General features: G+C 43.8%; 1 pseudogene across 1 annotated transcript; it reads left to right on the top strand.

The window, feature by feature from the left end:
- The first annotated feature begins 244 nt into the window (after positions 1 to 244).
- Positions 245 to 7,645, top strand: LOC143548586 (uncharacterized; annotated as a pseudogene). Its single transcript, XR_013137990.1, has 8 exons — positions 245 to 473; positions 552 to 756; positions 964 to 1,054; positions 1,144 to 1,289; positions 1,456 to 1,804; positions 1,887 to 2,069; positions 2,132 to 2,333; positions 7,064 to 7,645. The product of XR_013137990.1 is annotated as an uncharacterized LOC143548586 (transcript).
- Positions 7,646 to 8,194: the final 549 nt, after the last annotated feature.

Below are 8,194 nucleotides of genomic sequence, written 5' to 3'. Positions count from 1 at the left end.
AGTATATATAAAAGAAGCCCAACCAATTAAGTTTATATTTTTACTTGATAAGATTGCCTAGCTAGTGTTCAAATTACACGGAACACAATCTTGAGACAATTATTACACTTTCTTTGAATTTTAATTATTGTATGATATTTTCACCTAATTACTGTCTGCCTTTTAACCAATAAATATTATCTTTATACAATAGAAAATTGTCACTGGAAATACATTAAGGTAGAGCATAATCCACATGCATGCAATGGGTAGCAAGAACATGAAGAAATACACAATTTTGTTGAATATAGTAATATGTAGCTGGGCTTGCATAACTGAAGCAATATACTTAAAGTACAAAGATCCAAAACAACCAATTGGTGATCGGATCAAGGATTTAATGAACCGGATGACATTAGAGGAAAAGATTGGCCAAATGACACAAATTGATAGATCGGTTGCATCCAATGAGGTCATCCAGAAGTACAAGATTGGTACAAGATTCGATCTAACTCTCAAATCATATAATCTTTATTATGTTCGGATCTTTCTTGAATCATGCATATTTGTAGGGAGTGTTTTGAGTGGAGGAGGGAGTGTTCCAGGCAAACAAGCATCCCCGTTTACATGGATTGACATGGTGAACGATTTTCAAAAGGGTGCGTTAGCGACCCGGTTGGGGATACCGATGATTTATGGGATCGATGCTATTCATGGTCATAATAGTGTTTATAAAGCTACAATCTTTCCACATAATGTTGGCCTTGGAGTTACCAGGCAAGTTATAGTAGCAAGTCTTGCTCAACATACAAGTTGCATTCTTTAATGTACAAGTCACTATATTATAGAATGAATTACTAGTAATACACGGTTCATAATATCCGTTTGTAATACACGGCAAATGGAACCACATAGAACTTGAATGTGTGCCAGCATAGTTTTTAATTGTATTATGTACTTATAAATATGCCAAAATCTAATCAGGGACCCTGTGCTGGTTAAAAAGATTGGAGCTGCAACCGCACTCGAAGTTAGAGCCACTGGAATACAATATGGTTTTACACCTTGTATTGCAGTAAGTTAAATAAAAACTACTGCAAAATTATACTGCTGTTACAAAAAAAGATGCAATCTTTTTGGATAATTTTAGTTTTTCCTAAACAGGTATGTTGAGATCCGAGATGGGGTCGTTGCTACGAGAGTTATAGTGAAGATCCCAAGATTGTTAAGTTAATGACCGAGATTATACCCGGTTTACAAGGAGACATCCCTGCTGGTTCAAGAAAGGGTGTTCCTTACGTCGGTGGACAGTAAGTTAGTTGACCTTTTTAGTCAACATGTCTATTTTGAAAAATCTTGAATCTTTATTGAATATAACTGTGCCCGTTAAGTCGTTAACGAATCTCGACAATCTGTCTGTTTTCGATACTGAATAGTGCGTTTATCTAAATACGTGTTGATTACATTTTTGAACAGAGATAAGATAGCAGCATGTGCTAAACATTATGTGGGAGATGGTGGGACCCGCTTAGGGGCAAACGAGGGAGACACGATCATGGACGCCAAGGGGTTTTTTGACATACATATGACAGCATACTACGATGCGATCGTCAAGGGTGTTGCTACAGTTATGATCTCATATTCCAGCTGGAACGGGGTCAAAATGCATGCCAGCTGTTATCTGGTCACTGATTTCCTCAAAAACAGGCTCAAATTCAAAGGGTTTGTTATATCAGATTGGCAAGGGATTGACAAGATCACTACTCCAGAACATGCTAACTATACGTACTCGATCATAGCTGGAATGAATACCGGCATTGACATGGTATGTTTGTTTTCTTTTGTTCTTGAAATTTTGTTCGTCATTTTATAAAAATTCAAGAACCTAAGGTGTCGGTTGTACGCAGTTCATGATTCCACACAATTACACCGAGTTCATAGATGGTCTAACTTACCTAGTCAAGAACAAGTACATACCCATGAGTCGTGTAGACGATGCGGTTAAGAGGATTCTAAGGGTCAAGTTCACCATGGGTTTGTTTGAAAACCCGTTGGCTGATTACAGCATGGCTAAGTACCTCGGAAGCAAGGTAAACTAACTTTTATCTTTTTGTATGATCTTTATTTGACTTGTGAACTCAAATGCGAACAGGAGCACCGAGAGCTAGCTAGGGAAGCAGTGAGAAAAACACTTGTTTTATTGAAAAAGGGTAAATTTCCAGAGAAGCCATTGATACCACTTTCTAAAATGGCGTCGAAGATCCTAGTTGCAGGGACTCATGCTGATAATCTTGGTTATCAATGCGGCGGATGGACTATTGAGTGGCAAGGACTTTCAGGAGATATTACTGATGGTATAATCGCGATCTAGAAACATTCAAATCAAACCTCTAATCGTTTTAAAATCTTGAAATAGCAATCTAAACTTTTTGTAATCTTAATAGCACCTAGGCGCCGAGTACTCAAGAAGTAATCCCCAAGTACTCCTCGCCTAGGCTGAGTACACGGCAAGTAATTCCAGAGTACCCGCAACTCCCCAGTCGACCGACCTGGCAACGCCTAGCGACTTCTACGACCACGATCTTTATAAGTAATTAACATAAAAGCTTTGATCTTTTTAAATCTTGAACTCCACTTATAAGATCTTGATCTAAAAGCTTTGATCTTTGTAAAATCTTGAACAAAACCTATTAAACCTTTTGTAATCTTGACATAAGCCCTTTTGATCTTTATAAGATCTTGATCTAAAAGCTCTGATTTCAAAATCTTGAACTTTACCCGTTAATCTTTTTAAAATATTGAGCAAAGCCTCTAAACCTTTTGTAGGGGTATGGTACTAAACCCGGCTTACGACCTTAATTTATTATGTTTGGCTTATTTTATTATATGGACTAATACAATATTATTGGGCTGAGGGGGTTTTGTGGAGGTAACCCTAACTGGGCTAGGCCCATTAGGATGGTGGCCATGAGGCTCCCTATATAAGGAGGTCTCCACCTCCTTATTAAAGGGGGTTCTCAATAAGAGCCACCACCATAACCATTTTTGTGTCTGTAAACAAGAGATCCTCGAGATTTCTTAGCAGTCACCTCCACACCCCCAAAAACCATTGCAGATCTGAGCGGAGGAGAGCGAGATTTGGTTACATCATCCCGTAGAAGACGATCCGAGCTATACCCGGTACGTTTCGTGTTTCTTCATTGGCGCCATCCGTGGGACCACATCGAAAACGAGCCGCATCTTCGACTCTCCTTTTTTGACTTCTAGATCTGCTTTTTGGAAGAACGAGAGGGTAAAATAAATCTGAAAACCTTTTCAGATCTGATAATTTTTCAGAAAAAGCTACCAGATTCGGACAATAATGCTCCGGATCTGTGACGGTTTTAATTAGATCTGACTGTGACGTCCAGATCTACTTTATTTCGGTGGCCAAAAATTCTCACGGTGCAAGATTTGCATTTTTTCCGGCAATACAGCCAAGATCCGGCGCAGAAATCTTCATATACGAGTTCATAATGCAAAAAATGAGCTTTTAGATCTGCTACCTTACAAAAAAAAGGATGGTGGTTGTTTCATTTTCTGTGCAATTTTGTCACGTAAAAGGGGACATTACATGACATGTGGATCCCAGCTTCAATTGTCTTGTCATCCAGGGATGTCTTGTACAAATCTCATCAGAACAGTGCTGGCCAGATAGACTCCGCCTCCTTCTTCTATTCAGCTCCGTCGGGGCTGTCTCCGCCATCAAGGCGCCATACATGTGCGCCGCCGCAGATCTACACCACGCGGCCATCCATGAGCCCTGGCGTGAATCAACACCGCGCGTCATTGCGGACCATATAAGCGCTCTGGCTTTCTAACACCACCACTGTGACGTCCTTTCCGCGCCCATAAGCAACAGTGCGCCATCATGCATGCGCACAGTCGAACACCCCGATACAATATATGAGCGCTACCGCAGATCGTCGCCGCGTCACCATGCATGCGCGTCACCACGGAAGAACAACGCAACACGCATGTCTGCTACCGCGGCACAACACTCCGCCACCACGCATGCGCCACCGCGGTTCGATACACCGCCACCACGCATGCGCCACCGCGGTTCGATACACCGCCACCACGCATGCGCCACCGCGGTTCGATACACCGCCACCACGCATGAGCCACCGCGATTCAATACATCGCCACCACGCGTGCGCCACCGCGGTTCGATACATCGCCACCACGCATGCGCCACCGCGATTCAATACATCGCCACCACGCGTGCGCCACCGCGGTTCGATACATCGCCACCACGCATGCGCCACCGCGATTCAATACATCGCCACCACGCATGCGCCACCGCGCTTCAATACATCGCCACCATGCATGCACACCGTCGCGGATCAACATTCCACCACCATTCATTCGCGCCACCTTGAGGCAACATCGTGCCGCCATAAAGCAGCAGCGCGTCGCCGCGGATCACGATGCGCCGTCGCGGGCCAATACTCCGCCACCATGCATGCACACCGTCGCGGATCAACATTCCGCCACCATTCATTCACGCCACCTTGAGGCAACAGCGCGCCGCCATGAAGCAGCAGCGCGTCGCCGCGGATCACGATGCGCCATCGCGGGTCAATACTCCGCCACCATACATGCGCACAGTCGCGGATTAACATTCCGTCAACATTCATGCGCGCCACGACAAGTGAACCTCGCCACCGCGTAATGTCATTGCGCCACCACGCGTACACGCCACCGCGGATAACCATCTGGCCGCCATGGTGCATGCCACCATGCATGAGTTCCACCGCTATGAAGCAGCAGCGCGCCATCACGCATGCGCGCTGGCGCCGAGCACCGCACCACCGCGATCCAACAACTCGCCACCGTGCATGCGCATCGCTAAACAACACACCGCCATCATACTTGCGGATCACCACTACGCAATCACGTCACAAAAGAACACTGCGCCACATGCGTGGGCGCCGTCGCAGAAGAACACCGCGTCATTATGGATGGGCGCCTCCAAAAATTTGGTTTCTTGCATCCGCATCACTGTTCAAGTGGGAAGACATGAAGGCCGCCATCACGAAGACCACCATGCTTGTTATTTTTAATCCGTTCACGGCGTGTCAACCGCTTTCTCATGCGCGTAGGCGGACAAAAACAGGCACGGCGGATTAACACCCCCCACCGCGGATCACATACACACTAGCATACCAACAGCGCCATTGTAACGCAACAGCGCCACTATAGCAGGGTGGAATACAAGCCACGTCGCATGCGCGCCACCGCGGATCAACATTCTGCCACCGCAGTCGCAGATCAACCCTTCCGCCACTCTACATGCGCACCGCCATGATGCTTGCGCGCAGTCGCGTATCACATTCCACCAACTTGATCCGGTGGTTAAAACTCCGCCGTCACGGAACGCATGCGACCTTCTTGAAGTTCAACGCTAACTCCGGCAATTACGAACTCCATGCAACCATCCCAAATGTTCAAAATGGTGGCAGGAACGTGCAGAGGCAAAAAGATTTAAAAGATGAAGGAATTATTTCCAATTTTTCATAACAGCCCCTCATCCGCCCATGTGATTAAAACTTTATTAACAAGTTTATTATTACAAGTTCAATGCTCCTAACATTATTTAGCAGCAATGAACTGGGGGACTATCGTGGTATACCACCACTACATTATCGCGATGGAAGACATCCGAATCTTAGGTCGGGAGCCTAATAATATCCCACATGGCCACGCGCCAAACATAAAGGTCGGGAGCCTAATAATATCCCAAACGGCCACGCGCCAAACATATAGGTCGGGAGCCTAATAATATCCCACATGGCCACGCGCCAAACATAAAGGTCGGGAGCCTAATAATATCCCACATGGCCACGCGCCAAACATAAAGGTCGGGAGCCTAATAATATCCCAAACGGCCACGCGCCAACGTAGGTTGGGCACACCTCATAATTTGCCCGAGGATGGGAACCTTGTAATACATCCACTTTTAGTTGATATGTTTTTGCAGGTTCGGCTACGAGTCGCACAAGCACCTATGACATTATTATTATTATCTGGCCGTTTGTGCCTCCATTATTATTTTGAAGACAAGCCGGGATAGTCATCCTGCGTAGAAGAGGCCCTTGTGGGCCGGTCATTATCATCATATTATAGCTCATAAGCCGCAACTCGCGCATGCTTCATTATTTTATAGCTCGTAAGTCGCCTCGCGCGCAAGCTTCATTATTTTTATAGCTCGTAAGCTGCCTCGCGCGCAAGTTGCATTACATTATTATCGAGATGCGCACTCTATCTTTTATCAGGCCCCGCGCCACTATTGTTATGATGCGTGCTATATCTTATTCATGCCAGTGCACCATTATTATCATAAGGATCACAACATGTCACCATCATGGAGAAAACCTCTCAAAACTCAAAGACAATAAAGACAAGGCCGAAGAAAGGGGAAAAAACCGCCTCATATCCTAGCACACCTTATGAAGTCCAGCGCTCCACCTAAACGCTTGCACGCCTAGGAGCAACACTGGACTTGGGGGGCTTGTAGGGGTATGGTACTAAACCCGGCTTACGACCTTAATTTATTATGTTTGGCTTATTTTATTATATGGACTAATACAATATTATTGGGCTGAGGGGGTTTTGTGGAGGTAACCCTAACTGGGCTAGGCCCATTAGGGTACCATGATGGTGGCCATGAGGCTCCCTATATAAGGAGGTCTCCACCTCCTTATTAAGGGGGGTTCTCAATAAGAGCCACCATCATAACCATTTTTGTGTCTGTAAGCAAGAGATCCTCGAGATTTCTTAGCAGTCACCTCCACACCCCCAAAAACCATTGCAGATCTGAGCGGAAGAGAGCGAGATTTGGTTACATCATCCCGTAGAAGACGATCCGAGCTATACCCGGTACGTTTCGTGTTTCTTCACCTTTTGTAATCTTGAATAAACCCTTTTGATCTTTTATAAGATCTTGATCTAAAAGCCTTGATCTTTTTAAAATCTGAACTATACCCTTTGATCTAAAAGCCTTGATTTTTTTAAATCTGAACTATACCCTTTGATCTTGCAGGCACCACAATCTTATCTGCTGTGAAAAAGGCCGTTGAGCCGAATACTCAAGTGGTCTACAATGAGAACCCGAGTGAGAACTTTGTCAAGTCGTACACATTCGACTATGCCATCGTCGTTGTTGGAGAGCTCCCATATGCTGAGACAGCCGGAGACGACATGAACCTAAAACTCCCAGAGCCTGGACCAAGCACCATCACCAATGTCTGTAGTTCAGTAAAATGTGTGGTCGTCTTAATCAGTGGCCGGCCCATGGTCATGCAACCGTATGTCAAAAACATAGACGCGTTTGTGGCTGCCTGGCTTCCAGGAACCGAAGGTGAAGGCGTCACTGATGTTTTGTTTGGTGACTATGGTTTTACAGGCAAGCTTGCGCATACTTGGTTCAAGTCTGTTGATCAACTCCCGATGAACGTTGGGGACCCGCATTATGACCCATTGTACCCGTTTGGATTCGGGCTCACAACTGAGCCTAGGAAGAATTTTTGAACATAATGAGTTTATTGGATTGTTAGTGATTATTTTTGTATTTGATCTTAATTGGTGTTACATGAATAAAATAAAACAATTGAATCGGATTTATTTGTTAACTTTGTCTTGTACCAAACTTAAATCCTGAAGACTATGATAAACTAAGGTGCAAAAATTACAATAACCATATCAACCGAAATTAACCAAAAACAGAATTAACCGAAAAGCAGTTATCAGTTGTTTTATGTACCCTCGAATAACTGAAATTAATCAAACCGAACCATTCATATTTTCATATATTTCTAGCTTATATACCTCCATTTTATGTATTTAAGCATTCATTTCATCTATTTATGCAATTATATTATGTATTTCTAAGTAAAAATTTTTAGCCCAAATTAACTGAGTAAACGTAACCAAAAACCGATTGGTTAATTTGATTGAGGCTAGTACTAATTAACCGAACCGTGTAACCCCAATAAACAACTAAACTATACTCTTAGAAATCTTAATTATTTAGAAATTTAGAAGCTTTGTAAAGCATATTTATTTAAAAAAATAATAAAATTTGAGATTTAAAAGAATGTTTATGTTTTAGTGCTAGTGATTGTTGCTTATTAATATTGTATAGTAAATACAAGATTGAAATATTGTGAGACTG

The sequence above is a fragment of the Bidens hawaiensis genome, unplaced genomic scaffold (assembly GCF_021521415.1).
Source record: "Bidens hawaiensis isolate Kalapana, Puna unplaced genomic scaffold, B.hawaiensis_p1.1 tig00000055_1, whole genome shotgun sequence".
Taxonomy (NCBI): Eukaryota; Viridiplantae; Streptophyta; class Magnoliopsida; order Asterales; family Asteraceae; genus Bidens; species Bidens hawaiensis.
Note: the sequence above shows the minus strand (reverse complement) of the source record. Positions and strands in the feature narration are given on the sequence as shown.